The sequence below is a fragment of the Ylistrum balloti genome, unplaced genomic scaffold (assembly GCF_031769215.1).
Source record: "Ylistrum balloti isolate Yb309-2 unplaced genomic scaffold, AGI_CSIRO_Ybal_v1 Utg369810, whole genome shotgun sequence".
In the NCBI taxonomy this organism is placed as follows: Eukaryota; Metazoa; Mollusca; class Bivalvia; order Pectinida; family Pectinidae; genus Ylistrum; species Ylistrum balloti.
The window spans coordinates 938,896-957,097 of record NW_026781983.1 but is presented as its reverse complement, the minus strand read 5'-3'; positions in this window follow the sequence as shown (position 1 = coordinate 957,097).

Below are 18,202 nucleotides of genomic sequence, written 5' to 3'. Positions count from 1 at the left end.
ATTTTCGATTAGAAGTTAAACCGACTTTATTTCATCGTGGAATACAGTTATTCTGTTGGTGTATTTTGTTTGTATGTCTTACATCGTTGTTAACATTGTTGTCTGTTTCAAATATGACATTAAGTACTGGAGAGAAGGATGAATAAGGATATAATCTAGAGACAGTATTCTTTCTTTCGGAATATAAAACTGTTTTCACCATGGCTTTCTTCTCCTCTTGCATACTTACATTGGACTCTGTGTAAAAAAAAAATTTCAATTCATATTTTAGCTTCGGTTTTATTTTTAATTTCCATAAAGATTACTGTTTTCTTTGTTCTCATAAATTCACTATGTCACAACGTATATGTATTTTTCTATATCTCTATCAGCAATACGCTCGTTATTTCTTGTTTGTCAGTTTGATTATATTTTAGTCAAAGTGATTAACCACTGATCATGTTTCATGAATTATATTGATCGCAGTTGGTAACACGAGGAAATACAACATTCAAATTACGTCACATTTAGAAAAAAAATAAACGAATAAACCTTTTGAAGTGTTTAAACATTCAATATATATTTGTACGTCACTGTTGGCGACGGAAAATAACAAAAACAAACGCTGTTTATAACAATATAATAAGCTGGTATACACAATCAATACAAAATAACAGTTGATATATAGGAGGTTAAGTTACGGCTTAGCCGTAGGATAATGCAAGGTCATTCATCAGTTGTAAATCTACTTCGTCTGTTTGGCAACTGTACAAAATGCTTGATTTTACCTCTCATTTTATTAAGTTGTTTTGACGTAAATATATCATTTGGTAGATTAACCAAATACACTATCATTCTCAATTACTTCCTCTCTATCAAATGTGTTTGTACGTGCGTTGGTCTGTAACATACATATGGCACTCTGATGGAAATTATCCCAGGGCTAGACAAGTCTAACAAGAAGACCAGGATAAAAACACCGGAGATTCGTGGGACCTTTTTTTTTGCAGCGAAATTGCAGACCCTAACAGCATACTCATAAAACTTATTCTGAACCTTGAATGGTAAAGTGAAGTATTACTGGCATAGATTTTTTTTCAGATATGTACTGAAAGGATCTGCAACTTGTGCCTTGCTATCTGCTATCCCCCCTATAGACGAAGAGAGATTATAAATCGTTATTATACTGGCATCTAATAACCCAGTAGTAAGTGATTAAGTAAGGGAAAAGTCCCTTCCAAAACACCCTTACTTAAGCTGTAACAGTGTATTTGTATTTTCTGGTATTATTTTTGTCATAAAGTTTCCATTAAAAAATGAAAGCAAATCCTCACGATACAGGCACTGAGCTATATTTTTGACATGTTTACATGGCTTTTTAGAAATCTATGGTTGGATCATTCAAGTTTTTTAATCAATTTAAACATTTTAATACGTAATGATCGAAAGCCTTGAAAAAGCTAACGATAACAATTTTCATAAAGATTAACTGTTCCAAAATGAGAAGGGTTGCCCTTTAAATCATTGAAAACATTTAGTCAAACTGATTGTGCTACCACAAGTTTCTTTGATATTCAAGAGCCACTTCCCACTAACTTGATTTTCGTTCAGGAAGTCGTCAACAGAGGACAAACTCGTACCAACGGCTTTCAAAATATGTAGATTGATCAAAGTTATGGAGAAGTTCTGTGAACGTCTTAGTGATGCCACTGGGAAAATACTCGAGTCTGTGTGAAAAATGATGCTAGGGTTGTTTGATGCTTGTTAGTTTGCCTGTTGTTTCCGTTGTTGTATACTTTGTTCTCATTGAGAACTTGACACTAATTACTTGGATTTACATGGTGGGTGTCATTGATGAAGCAGAAGACACTTACTCTTCCAGAACCTCTGGTCTTATTCACCTTGTTGTACTTTTTCAAGAGTGTCCGTATAAATTCACGTACATGTTGTACTGTACTATGATTAAATCTGAGTTTGGATATTATTGAATGTGCCATGTTGGTATTTTCTTGTTTAGTTTTTGTTTTATACTTATACTATGAAATCAATCTAATGTATTTCCCAGCAGGAGACTTCCAGATGACCTACATTGATGGTGATCTACATTTTCAAGACTCATAATATATGATATTTAAGATATTTGTTTTCTTTCTTACAAATTACCGAGGTGATTTTGTTTCTATTCGATCTAAACCATATCACATCGCGTCGTTATATTATAATAAATCTTTTTCTTATTTCATTTCATATTGAAATGACTGCGATGTACATATCTACGAAATATTATTACAGTGTAAATGCGTTTGAACTACATAAAATTTATTAATGATAAGCTAGGCCGCGAAAACACGCTTAACAGTAGATGTATCAGGATTATGAATCGTCACTTCCACACACAGTTACACTAGCAGCATTATAACCGAGTATCATATGAAGCACATTCAACATGTAGATTTCTTCATGAATTCATTCCGTTACTATGGCCGTATCGGAGAACTTGCGGGACATACATTACTCTGTTATCAAGCAGAATGAAGCCAAACCGTTTAGAATAGGCGTCTGTAAAGAAAAAAGCATGTTGCCGTCAAGTGCTTGAATCGGAATATATATATTGGTATATTCAGATATCCTCTCTTTAATCACTTCAAAAATTAATGTAGATATGCAAGCGTGTCATTTAAATGAATACCTGAAAGACCCCAGGAAAACCAATACCAGGCCAAAAAACAACAGCAGTATAAAATTGTAAAACAACGTTGGTATACACAAACAACAATGGTACAAAAGACGGTAAAATGCAACGTTATAACTTGACTATGTGTGGAGAGCTGTGGTATACGAAAGTGAACTTGAGAGTCAGATATATGATCCCAATTAATATGAAAGTAATAGAAATTTAAAAAAACAAATTAGGGTTTTGTGACACAGAACCTAGGGTAAGTCTTTATATACTGAGGGTCTTGTAGGTGTATCGATTCAAAATAATAAGCAATGTCAGTAGATCTAAAGCAAAGAACATGTTATGAATTTATTTGAGACAAATGAATTCAGACAGTTGACAGGAGTTACGTCTTTTTATAACTTTCGTCAAAGCAATGCGAAAACAAGTGGAAAGCTTCAAAATGTACTGGAATGTGACTTTTTACCGACTAGGTGCCTTTATATATGAAGTATTGCCAATGTTATAACTTTTTTTATTGATAAATACCTGTTATGATCAAATAAGTTTTCATGAAAATTTCAATTTTCCTATCGTGAATTTTTCATTTCTGGATGGCAACACGCCTGCAACCTCAACTTATGGTGTTTAAATGTCGCAGCTAGTCCGATATACTATGTCTTTCCCAGAATCACGAATTTCTTGCAAGATGTCAGCAATTGACAAACTTACAACACAAGGTTTCTAGAGATGCTGGTTGATGAAAGCTTTTGGGCAGCTGTTGTCATAATGACATTACCGAGAAATTTCCTTATATTTATGCGTTATGAAGCTGAACGTGCTTGATGCTCGTTGGTACACTAAGTTGTCCAGTTGCAGTTAACCGTGTTCTTAATTGGGAACGTGACACTGCCTACTTGAATTGACCAATATTTTCATGCTGGGTGTCGTCGATGAAGCAGAAAATGCTTACCCTTACAGAACATTTTTTTTATTATCCCAGTATTTTTCCAGGGTCTCCATGCTAATCTTTCTGTTGTTCATATTTTGTCCTTGTTTCGTCGATTTTGAATCTAAATCATGATTCCGGTAACATTGCGTTAATTCATGAAAACATATTTAAAGAATGACGAAACTTCATTCTTATACACTTGCCACAACCTCACCGTTGACTCAGTGTTGGAAAGTCGCCTATGAGTATAGATTTACGGTTCTGCCCATAGCCGACACATATCAAGTCATGCAAATAACATTTTATACCCTTTGCTTGTCGCTCCGCATTTGCCAACTGTAAATATGTTATCATCGGTTAGGGCATCATTTACTGTGTCCAGGATATGACGTTTCAGTGAGATGGCATACAAAAGATATGACCATGGTATTTTAACTAGTAAGTATTATAAACCCCCAAAACAAACAAACAAATAAGCACACCAACAAAAATAAACAACTATGTAATCTATGTGGACATTTAAATCTAGAATGATTTGGTATCTATGACTTCAGTTTCAACCTTTCAGTCACGTTCTCAGACTTACCCCATGTTCGCAGTTTCGATGAAACACAGATACTTTACCTTTGGTTGTTATCCATACAACAGAAACTAGAGACATGGATCTTTACAAAAACGACCACGGATTATAGCATCGGTTGCAGTTAAATATTTTTTTACCGGATATACTTTTATCAAATAATGGGTCAAACGTAAACTATATTGTCTTTCATTTCTTGTCTAGGTCATCAGCTGTGATTGGCTCTAAATTTTTGGGGCAATCTAAATGCATATAACTGATTGATAAAAGGTTCGGTTAGGTTCTGAAAATTCATGCTGTTTTTATTTTCTTTTACGAAGCAATTTAGCGGCTCTTCATATCTTTGTCTGGGGTCATAGGAACACGATTCCTGTCGAACCAAATGAGTAAACTCAGCAAGACAGTTAGGAATAACAAACGTCAACACTGTTGGTTATAGAACAGATCAACATTCTAGCCTGATAGTAAGCATTCGACAGATACCTCAATCTAGCTATTGAGTACACATTCGACAGATACCTCAATCTAGCTTGATAGTACACATTGGAGAGATACCTCAATCTAGCTTGATAGTACACGTTCTACAGATACCTCAATCTAGCTTGATAGTAAACATTCGACAGATATCTCAATCTAGCTTGATAGTAAACGTTCTACAGTTACCTCAATCTAGCTTGATAATAAACATTCTACAGATACCTCAATCTAGCTTGATAGTACACGTTCTACAGATACCTCAATCCAGCTTGATAGTAAACATTCGACAGAAACCTCAATCAAGTTTGATAGTACACATTGGAGAGATACCTCAATCTACCTTGATACTACACGTTCTACAGATACCTCAATCCAGCTTGATAGTAAACATTCTACAGATACCTCAATCTAGCTTGATAGTAAACATTCGACAGATACCTCAATCTAGCTTGATAATAAACATTCTACACATACCTCAATCTAGCTTGATAGTAAACATTCGACAGATACCTCAATCTAGCTTGATAGTACACGTTCTACAGATACCTCAATCTAGCTTGATAGTAAACATTCTACAGATACCTCAATCTAGCTTGATAGTAAACATTCGACAGATACCTCAATCTAGCCTGATAGTACACATTAGAGAGATACCTCAATCTAGCTTGATAGTACACATTGGAGAGATACCTCAATCTAGCTTGATAGTAAACCTTCGACAGATACCTCAATCTAGCTTGATAGTACACATTGGAGAGATACCTCAATCTAGCTTGATAGTACACATTGGAGAGATACCTCAATCTAGCTTGATAGTAAACATTCTACAGATACCTCAATCCAGCTTGATAGTACACATTGGAGAGATACCTCAATCTAGCTTGATAGTAAACATTCTACAGATACCTCAATCTAGCCTGATAGTAAACATTCTACAGATACCTCAATCCAGCTTGATAGTAAACATTCTACAGATAACTCAATCCAGCTTGATAGTACACATTGGAGAGATACCTCAATCTAGCTTGATAGTAAACATTCTACAGATACCTCAATCTAGCTTGATAGTACACGTTTTACAGATACCTCAATCTAGCCTTCTACAGATACCTCAATCTAGCCTGATAGTACACGTTCTACAGATACCTCAATCTAACTTGATAGTAAAATTTCGACAGATACCTCAATCTAGCTATACAGTACACATTGGAGAGATACCTCAATCTAGCTTAATAGTAAACATTCGACAGATACCTCAATCTAGCTTGATAGTACACGTTCTACAGATACCTCAATCTAGCTTGATAGTAAACATTCTACAGATACCTCAATCTAGCTTGATAGTAAACATTCGACAGATACCTCAATCTAGCCTGATAGTACACATTGGAGAGATACCTCAATCTAGCTTGATAGTACACATTGGAGAGATACCTCAATCTAGCTTGATAGTAAACCTTCGACAGATACCTCAATCTAGCTTGATAGTACACATTGGAGAGATACCTCAATCTAGCTTGATAGTACACATTGGAGAGATACCTCAATCTAGCTTGATAGTAAACATTCTACAGATACCTCAATCTAGCCATAGTAAACATAGTACACATTAGGAGAGATACCTCAATCTAGCTTGATAGTAAACATTCTACAGATACCTCAATCTAGCCTGATAGTAAACATTCTACAGATACCTCAATCTAGCTTGATAGTAAACATTCTACAGATACCTCAATCCAGCTTGATAGTAAACATTCGACAGATACCTCAATCTAGCTTGATAGTAAACATTCTACAGATACCTCAATCTAGATACCTCAATCTAGCTTGATAGTAAACATTCTACAGATACCTCAATCTAGCTTAATAGGAATTATTCGACAGATACCTCAATCTAGCTATACAGAACACATTGGAGAGATACCTCAATCTAGCTTAATAGTAAACATTCGACAGATACCTCAATCTAGCTTGATAGTACACATTCGACAGATACCTCAATCCAGCTTGATAGTAAACATTCGACAGATACCTCAATCCAGCTTAATAGTAAACATTCGACAGATACCTCAATCTAGCTTGATAGTACACATTCGACAGATACCTCAATCTAGCTTGATAGTAAACATTCGACAGATACCTCAATCTAGCTTGATAGTACACGTTCTACAGATATCTCAATCTAGCTTGATAGTACACGTTCTACAGATACCTCAATCTAGCTTGATAGTACACGTTCTACAGATACCTCAATCTAGCTTGATAGTAAACATTCGACAGATACCTCAATCTAGCTTGATAGTACACATTGGAGAGATACCTCAATCTAGCTTGATAGTAAACATTCGACAGATACCTCAATCTAGCTTGATAGTACACGTTCTACAGATACCTCAATCCAGCTTGATAGTACACATTGGAGAGATACCTCAATCTAGCCTAATAGTAAACATTCTACAGATACCTCAATCTAGCTTGATAGTACACGTTCTACAGATACCTCAATCTAGCTTGATAGTAAACATTCTACAGATACCTCAATCTAGCTTGATAGTACACATTGGAGAGATACCTCAATCTAGCTTGATAGTAAACATTCTACAGATACCTCAATCTAGCTTGATAGTACACGTTCTACAGATACCTCAATCTAGCTTGATAGTAAACATTCTACAGATACCTCAATCTAGCTTGATAGTAAACATTCGACACCTCAATCTAGCTTGATAGTAAACATTCGACAGATACCTCAATCTAGCTCGATAGTAAACATTCGACAGATACCTCAATCTAGCTTGATAGTACACGTTCTACAGATACCTCAATCAAGTTTGATAGTACACATTCGACAGATACCTCAATCTAGCTTTATATAACACATTCGACAAATCCTCAATCTAGCTTGGTAGTACAATCTAGCTTTATATAACACATTCGACAAATCCTCAATCTAGCTTGATAGTAAACATTCGACAGATACCTTAATCCAGCTTGATAGTACACATTGGAGAGATACCTCAATCTAGCTTGATAGTAAACATTCTTCTACAGATACCTCAATCTAGCTTGATAGTAAACATTCGACAGATACCTCAATCTAGCTTGATAGTACACATTGGAGAGATACCTCAATCTAGCTTGATAGTACACATTGGAGAGATACCTCAATCTAGCTTGATAGTACACATTTGACAGATACCTCAATCTAGCTTGGTAGTACACATTTGACAGATACCTCAATCTAGCTTGATAGTACACATTTGACAGATACCTCAATCTAGCTTGATAGTAAACATTCGACAGATACCTCAATCTAGCTTGATAGTAAACATTCTACAGATACCTCAATCTAGCTTGATAGTAAACATTCGACAGATACCTCAATCTAGCTTTATATAACACATTCGACAAATCCTCAATCTAGCTTGATAGTACACATTTGACAGATTCCTCAATAGAATCCATATACAAAAAAATGTCAAGCGTCTTGACATTAACAAATAGTATGTACAATTTAATATGCATATCATAGTTGATTTTTTCATATTTACAAGCTTGGCAAGGATAACTTTAGACCAAGAGGCAATTTTCATAAACTCTGTTTTGAAGTGAAAACAAATTTAAGAAACTGCTTCTCAAAATTTCATTTTGACAAGTTTTAAAAAACAGAAATGTGAAGGACAAAATCACACCAATGTATAGAATTTAAATAACTGAAAAGGTAGGGAAAATTAACGGGGCCTATAAACTCACTTGCTATGTCATTTACATATCTACTGAATGACACGAATTTTCAGGCAAGCAAATTAATATTCTCTGAACGAATGTTCCACTCAAATTATACTATGAATGCCATATCTCTTACGCTATGATAACAGTTGGGCCGAATAAAATGTATTTACAAATTCTGATGTCATTATACTATGTGAGACTATCAGTACATACTATCTCGTTCCTACTCTTCGTTGTGTAGTCAGAAACACTGCACGTAAAAGGTTAACCCTATGAAAAGAACATCAGAGGTGCCTTTTGCGTCTATTTCGACCATAAACTCTTTTAAATTTCGTGATTTGTCTCGCCTCTCTGCCTGTTTATAATGCTTCTCATAATTTCAAATTGCATTAGTAGTAATCAAAACGTTCCATAATGCCAAGTATCAGTTTCAAACAAAAAATTATTAGAGAAAATATGTTCTTAAGAATCTGCGTATAAAGTAACTATCAACTGATTTCTTCAAGCGTAGATTTGTTAACTTGATTCTGACTTAACCGACCTATTAAACATTGTTTTTTCCTACGCTTGCCACTTACTGGTTGATAATGTTATAAACAAAATGACATACGCATCTCTTAAAACGTCCATTCTTAACATGAAAATATTAACAGTGTACTCATTTTCAACAACTTCAACAGCATTGCCGTGGCGAAGAAACACGCTGATGCTGACTTTGTTACCTAGATATCAAAACTGACTTTAACAAATACCAGATGCATAATACCTGTCTGCATAGAAATTAGTTACTTAGATAAAATCACCTAAATCATAGCCATGTCAAATTTGTATTTGGTAAACAAACAAGTTGTTTTGTCCAAGACTAGTAACATAACTGTTATAACACATAATATGCGTACTTACCCTAAAAGAAAGTTGAAATATGCTTAATCCAGTTTATCTTGCTTTTCCAGAGATACACTGTACATATGTAAGGGTACGTATATGAAGCATGAAGTTGATAACGTTTGTAAATCCAAGCAAAACAGATTTAGTAGTCGTGCTATGTGATTATATACATCTGAAAGTAGCTGCGTACAATCGACAAGAAAAAGACTTCAGCACGTAATTCACTGTAATACCCCTTGACAATGGAGTTGGTACGACGACGTCTGCTTCCGTGCGCGGGCTGAGTGTTCTCTGTCGCTACGCTGGGGTGCCTTATGGTTACATGGAGTTATGTACTGTTAGAGGGTATTGTAACATATGTCGGTCAGCCGCGTGGTATCGGCTATCACATTGTAATGGTTGTGGTTAAGTTAAGATGTGTAGTGGTTGGCTATTGTAACGTCAGACTGACCAGTGGCACGTGCTCTCTGTTATTACACGTTCACTCGACTCCTGGTAACGTGCATTTGTCTGATACTTGTAGGTATTGTAACGTGGCATCGGTCAGTGGCCGCGTGCTCTCTACAGCACTTAAAAACACTGAACTCGCTCAAATTTATTGCGATATATGTAGAATGGTCAGAGGCCGCGAGCTCGGTTTTACCACACCGACATCCGGCAAGAAGACAAAGGCATGTTTGTACACAATGAAAGGAACGCAATCTTTTTTCTTCAGTAAACAATTCAAAAGTTTGGTTTTTGATATCTGTTCGCATCAGCTTGTTTTGAAAAGGATCATTGAAACATACTTTACAATTAGTTTATCTAAATGTTAAGCATGAGTTTTCGCTTTATGTCTCCATTAACGCGAATTTGTCATCCTTATAGGCCGACACCTGTTGAAAATCGTACTAACGGTCACATGTTGGTCCTCCATTTCACCCTAATGCTATCCATAACATGTTACAGAGAAGCAAACGGAGAAGACCGACATTTTAAGTACACATTAGACGAACAATGCCATTCGTTAAACGGGTTTAAAACGTGACAGAAACAATAAAATCATATGTTATCAACATTTTATCTTCAAAAACGATAAGGCAATGAGATAAGTGAAATGACTTACATCAGGCTCACATGTAAAATATTTCAACACTGGTTCGCTAACACATAACTGTAACATTATACCCATAGTGTTGATAAGGGTTTAAACCTTGTAACCCTTAAAAATTACATGCACCTTTTGAAAATCTCTTGAATGTTTTAAGGCATGCGATATCTTGTAATGTAAGGTATCAATGGGACGATATGGTGACAACAACACACTTTCCAGAATCTGAACAAAAGACAGCATTCACATTGATATTTTAAGTCTGGCGTAAAATAATAACTTAAATGTTATACTAAACAGTGAAGCTGGACGAATTCAGTAGTGATATTGATGAAGTTGGTCATATCATTTGGTGGTAATCTTTATGGTTATCATAACGCAAATTACTTTCTACGGTAACATTAGAGAGATTAATAATACAATGTTACTGAAACAGTGAACAATGAAATAGAGTATCAAAAATATTGCGTGTATATTGATTGATAGTTTTAAATACATACGAAAATCCCTACCTGTATGACTCATAAATAACCATGATTATTTACAGTGTTTGGACGGAATGACACCGGGTATTACAGTTGATTTACTGTAGTCGGACGGACTGACGCGGACTGACGCGGACTAACACGGAGTGACGCGGACTAACACGGACTGGCAAGGACTAACACGGACTGACGCGGACTACCACGGAGTGACGCGGACTAACACAGACTGACACGGACTAACACAGACTGACGCGGACTAACACGGACTAATAATATTGATTTATTATAATAGAACTGAGGCCTACAGAAAACATTGCATTTATAAACCATAGCGTAATTCTTAACGTTTAGATCAGGTTCAAGCTGTTAGAATATATTTTTGAAATGTGTTTATCAATCAATAGATACGTATGTTAATGATAAATGCAACCATACATGAAACACAATTGAATAAGAATAATGAAATATAATGGAAATGTTTTACTATAGCGTTATATCAAAATAACATAATTCATGTACGTAATACATGCTAACTTCAATCTGACTAATCATAGTTTTATATACAAATGTTATACGATGTCTTTGGTACTTAACACCCATCAATATCAAGGTCAATTAAAGCCATGGTAACAAAACTGTCTAAAGAACAAAGGTCAAAACAAGAATGCAAACAAAGAAATTAAAAATGGTTGCAACGCAAAGAGTCGTGACATTTTCTCGTTAGATTATGAAACTATATTAATTCATTCTATATCTATTAGATTGCCATTTTTTCATCTTACTTAGAGGCTAAAATAACGATTACAAAAAAAATAATCTATCATTGCTTTTGGAATATAAGTACACAGTCTAAAAACGGGTGGTTATTTATAAGATATACACAATATTACTGTTGTCCGGGTAATGAAACGTTCTGTTAATTGGACCAATACAAATGAGATAATAATAATATATGTTTTTTTACAGAACCGGGTATCAATCACATCTTTGATATTTGGGATTTGGAGCAGAAGTGCCAGGTAATTATATATCGCATGTTTTATGTCGTGACACGAACAATATCACCTTTGTGTGTGTTTTGCGGTCACGGCGAAGGCGTGTTGGTACTAAAAATCCATTGATTACGCCCTAGTTTTAGTCTTATGTATAGATTACATTACTTTTGAACAATAAAATACTTATACAGTATAAAGTATAGTGAGTTGTTTATGTTCAATTTTGTGTCGTTTCATATGATGTTTTAACCAAGTTGTAGCTCCTAGGGTGAAGGCAAGTATTCGGGATGCGTGAAGTAAAGTCATTTAAATAACTAATACCCTAGATCATGGGACGTGGTGAAATTACAATACCTACCCAGAATATCATACTCCATGTGAGAGTACGGAAGTCGGACAATATTTAATAAATTCATATCCATTATTATTAATCCAACAAATGTTATCAAGGTGACCACAAACTAACCTGTTTCTCTTTCTTTAAAATTTAACGATAACAATAAATCGTTCCTTCTCATGACTTTGATGTTTTTTAAAACTTGTCCCTGTCGTGTTTTTTAACAAAAACCAATGGTCATTCATTATCTGATAAAATGTCAAGAGGAAAAACTACTTGATATTACAGAGATTAGATAGCATTTTGTCTGTTGTGATATTTCATCATATTGATAGTGCTTCGTTCGTTCCTTCTGCGGGGCTTTATGTCATATTTTGTTCTTATTTCGGTCGGATGTCGCGTGAAGAAATGGGTATTAAGGAAGTTAAGGAGACATGCTATGCTGCTGCATTTTGCCTGAAGTATTTGCTGTAAGACCCTGAATTACCGGACAAAAGTATGCATAAAGTCACGAAGATCGTCTATATATGAGTTAAACAACAAGTTGATAACATAGACAGTTACAATATGTCATGTTAATTTGGTAAGGAATCCGATTATAGGTAAAACAGAGTCAGTGACAATCAGTGGTGTTAGCTTGGTAAGGAATCCGATTATAGGTAAAACAGCGTCAGTTACAATCAGTGGTGTTAGCTTGGTAAGGAATCCGATTATAGGTAAAACATAGACAGTTACAATCAGTCGTGTTAGCTTGGTAAGGAATCCGTTTATAGGTAAAACAGAGTCGGTTACCATCAGTCGTGTTAGCTTGGTAAGGAGTCCGATTATAGGTAAAACAGAGTCAGTTACAATCAGTGGTGTTAGCTTGGTAAGGAATCCGATTATAGGTAAAACATAGACAGTTACAATCAGTCATGTTAGCTTGGTAAGGAATCCGATTATAGGTAAAACAGCGTCAGTTACAATCAGTGGTGTTAGCTTGGTAAGGAATCCGATTATAGGTAAAACATAGACAGTTACAATCAGTCGTGTTAGCTTGGTAAGGTGTCCGATTACAGGTAAAACAGAGTCAGGTACCATCAGTCGTGTTAGCTTGGTAAGGAATCCGGTTATAGGTAAAACAGAGTCAGTTACAATCAGTCGTGTTAGCTTGGTAAGGAATCCGATTATAGGTAAAACAGAGTCAGTTACAATATGTCGTGTTAGTTTGGTAAGGAGTCCGGTTATAGGTAAAACATAGACAGTTACAATATGTCGTGTTAGCTTGTTAAGGAATCCGATTATAGGTAAAACAGAGTCAGTTACAATATGTCGTGTTAGCTTGGTAAGGTGTCCGATTATAGGTAAAACAGAGTCAGTTACAATCAGTCGTGTTAGCTTGGTTAGGAGTCCGATCATAGGTAAAACATAGACAGTTACACTATGTCATGTTAGTTTGGTAAGGCATCCGATTATAGGTATTTGCTTGACTTCATAGTTGTTAATCACGATGATATGCCGAGGTTTGGTTTACAGTCACTCTATTGCATCAGAAAGCCAGAATCTTGTAAAACGTTGGCCTTGAAAGTGAGTGGTCATTATTTTTCAGGTGTTTTTCATACAGCGTACCACACAATACCATATATCTTGTCATATAACTTAGGTATCGTATTACATCACATCATATATGTCATGTTATATCATACTCTATATATTATCTAACATATATCATTTTTTATCATTATCATATCATATATAATATACCATGCCTCCCTAACTTCCCATCTATAGTTTTGACTTCCCATTGGGATCTTCTAGTTTTCAACAATTACGACGCTGGGATCACAGAGCAGAGATAGAATGGCAAAACTTGATGCAGTTTAATTCATTCAGGCATACAATTTGTAATTACAAATACCAAATTCCTAGTGATGCTTATATACCAAGTATACACTGATAAAAACATGTCGCATTAGTATCAGTTTTAAAGTAAAAAAGAAAGACAAATTCTCAAAAAGAAACGCATGTGTGTTCTTGCATTGCTCCATAGTAATGTTATTGTTTCTCTGCGGAAAAAAATTCTCACGCAGGTGTCTTGGTTTATTGCCAAGTTTTGGTATCCTGTAACGATTATCAGTCTTAAAATAAACTCCTCATGTTTGCTTTCTGTAAACTACTATAAAGTACGTGCACTTCTACCGTCACTTAAACATTCATGAAAACTATGTATCGGATCCGTCAGATACTGTGAAATCAGATATTTTCCTGGTTTCCAAAAATATACATTTTAGTCGACGCTTGATATCGTGGATAAATCCCTATATTAATTAGTATTATAAGCTATGTCAACTTCTACCTGTTTATCATTTGGTGTATATTAAAATTCGTTGATTTATGGTACCCACGAATTCTGCGAAAGTAAATCCCCTACGAAAATTAATGGTTTTACAGTACAGAGTGCATACTCGCAGACATATCGCTATTTAAAACAACTAGACAAATAGCAATGAAGATGAAATATTACCGACTGATACAAACATCACAAAACTTAAATCAGCAATAAAATAATACAAAAATACACACAAAAATGAAAAGTAAAAGAATAAAAGAGAGAGTAGAAATATATATAAAACAAAAAACAAAAAACACAAAAAACAAAAAACACAAATATACCGACATGTGACCGGAAATATACACAAATTCGATGAAACTATGGTAAAATATAAACAAAAGAACGATACACTAGGACACCCCTGAAAAATACAAGGAGTTCCAGGTATTCCGTCAAGGTTAATAGTTTCTACTGTGTCATCGTCGTCTTGTAAGTCCTGGTCAAATAAGTAAAGTGACCATCGTATCAACACCCGAGTCTTAATCCTGCAAAGGAATATTGTAGACGTAACGTTTGTCAGTTTGTTTAAGTATAAATCATATTTAGTAAATGTATTTATATTTATGCATAAAAAAACATAGAATATTGGTACACTTATGTAAAAAAAAACTTATACAAGACCGACATTTTATTACGTAAGAACACAATGCTAAGATTGTACTTTTTATTATATAGACCAATTGCAGGAGTGCAGTTGATTGGATAATCACTATCAACCTTTAACGTACTTGGCAGTCCATCAGATACATGCTGATAAAATGTCCTATTGCAGTGCATGACTTCGTTTGGTGGGGTTACTCTTCAGGAGGTCAGACGAACCAAGTGTAATTTGTTTATATAAATGTATTCATCTAAAGTCAACTTCTTTTGTGGTACTAAATAATATCCTATCGTTAATGCCCTAGTGTATGTGAGGTATGTGTCCTCTAGGGCAAGGAAGCTCCCCTTAAAGAAGTAAAGTGATTGTGATAATGATAGTGCTGAGGAGGGTCAAAGTTATCGTTCTTTATTGATACAGCATGCTTGCATGAAAAAGCATTATCAGTAATGAAGATGCCACCTTTTAAGGTTTTTAAACATAACTAAGAAACACGATATGCAAACTACATATGCATTTTGTAACTCGAAGACATTCAACGTCATGTCGGCAACATCTTAATTTTAAAACTCAGTTTCAATGAAACGAGGTAAACTATAAAGGAAACTATTGCAATGATACTAATGAAAAAGTACAAGGAGAAAAACATCAGGTGCTCCGGAAGGTTTAGCGCCTTCTGCCTCATCAACGCCAATCTAGGGGAGAATGCCACTACCCAAACGAAAACAGGTTTCGTCTGTTTTACCGACGGTATCTGCAATGCAAATCTACTTTACTCCAAATCATGAAGAACCAGGTTAGAAGCAACAAAACCATTGACGGGTGTGCAAACAAATATCGTACACATCAAACGCTATTTCGCACAAAAAACAGGTTCTAGTGATCAGCTATGACACATAAACAACATGGTCGATCGAATGTTAATTCTACAAGAATAGTTGTTCCAGTGAGCTTTCATTAGTGGCGCCACCCTGAAATGTCACCATTTAGATACGGCAATCCTACAGATTAAAATGTGTCTCTTTTCGAGGACAGAAACCGAAGCATTCCTTGTTTGAATAAACGCTAAACATTTAATTAAAACTTAATGTCTTAAATGTGGGACGTTCGGAAGGTATTGGAAAATAAGAGGGAAAAGGATAGGTCAAATGTTTCAAGGCGAGTACAGTAGAATGTTTACAGCGTCAGCAACCACCATGACAAGGGCGTTGATGTCCAAGACATTTGTGAACTGCTCCACACTTAACGCTGTTCTGTCGGTGTAAGGAATCCGAAGAAGACGGGATTTCTGGTGTAATATCTATGTTTATCTTGCGTTAAATAACAATAACGTCATACCAAAAGCATGTCCTAGTACTATCTTTTTTAAAACAACCATTTTCATTTATTTATGAACATTCAATTTAGAAGCATTTGATAAGATCATTTCGAATTCTACCCACCTACATAAAGCATATCCACTAGAGAACTGGGATTCTTTTTCATCAATCGAGTTTGAAATATCATTGTTGATTCATAACTTATGTTAAAGTGTAACTTCAAATGTAGTGTGGCAAGAGTTAAGTTCGATAGTTATCTCAAAAAAAATTAAACACTGATTGCTGAACTATTCTAATCTTTGTAGATAAATTTTGGAACATACGACCGTGTACCTAACATAATTTCCCTTATCTGGGTCAATGCCTGTGTAATTTCTTATTTACTTGTATGATAAAATTATGTTTTGTTTATTTTCCTCTCTTTGTAGTATTTTTGATACTGTTGCTGTTGACACAGGTAAGTACTTTTATTTGCTTTCGTTGTACACTTCCTAATGATTCATTATATTTATAAACCATATCTAATTATTAATCTTTATTTTAAAAGTGCATTATTTAGAAGTGCATATCATAATCATTTTCGATTTACAGTTTAATGTAACAAAGATAACTTGTTCTTGATAATACACACATTGTTAAAGAAATTCACATGTATATCATTGAAGTTAAAAACCGAATCTAATGTTTACTCTTTGCATGTAACAATATTGATATATAAAAGTTTCAATAGTATTTCTACATTTTTGTAGACAAAAGTGTTTGTTTTGAAAGTCAAGACATACTGAGGAGTCATCAAAAGTACATTATTCACTAGAAATAATCCTAAGATGGTCTTTAGGAGATATTGGTATGTTATTGGTCGATCCGAAATCCAATATGGTCGCCATGGCTGACATCTTGAAAAACAAATTTTAATCTTCTTCTCCAATATCTGGTATTATTGAACGGAATTTTTAGGGAAAGTTGAAAACTGAATTGAATAGCGTTTTGTTATTTTAACTGCTACAATAGCAAAAATGTTTTCAACGCATATCTTAATAGAAAGTTTACCGTTAAGGCCCGATGACTATATATTTTAGCGGTGGTCTAATTTTAGCTCTAGACAAAAATCGCAAACCCATGTACACCTCAAATGAAATATGCTCAATCGTGATACACTTTGATAGCAAAATCTCACATGCTCGTAGGAGATAATAATTTCACCACTTACCAATGTTATTGTTGTCTATCCCTGCGTTGACGCTATTTAGGAATCTGGCAATGTGTCATATTTCTTGTATATGGCAAAGTAAATCGCCTATAAGTAAACCTGTTCATGTGACCAACATAATAAAGCAATTTAGAACGCTTCGCTATCTAGGTAAACAAGTACACAGTGTATATGATCTAGGCCAAGGTGAACACCAAGAGAAAATGGAATCCAAACCATACGGTGCATATCTTTATACTCAAGCATTTCATTTGGGACATGGACATTTTAACTTATATATATTGTGTTTTGTTTGTCTAATTTGCCCTTAGAGTTTATATATGAGAGCGATCTAATTTGTACTCCATTGACCGTAGGCTACTGTTGCTATGTTATCAGTCTTGCTATATATCTTATTCTATGAATCATATTCTTTGTTCTTCCATCGGCCTATTGAGTGGTCTGCCTGTGTGCTATAAACCGTCCGTGTCTATGTCTCAGACACGCTGTTTCGCATTCTGTGACTATTACATAGTGCTATTTCATTAACT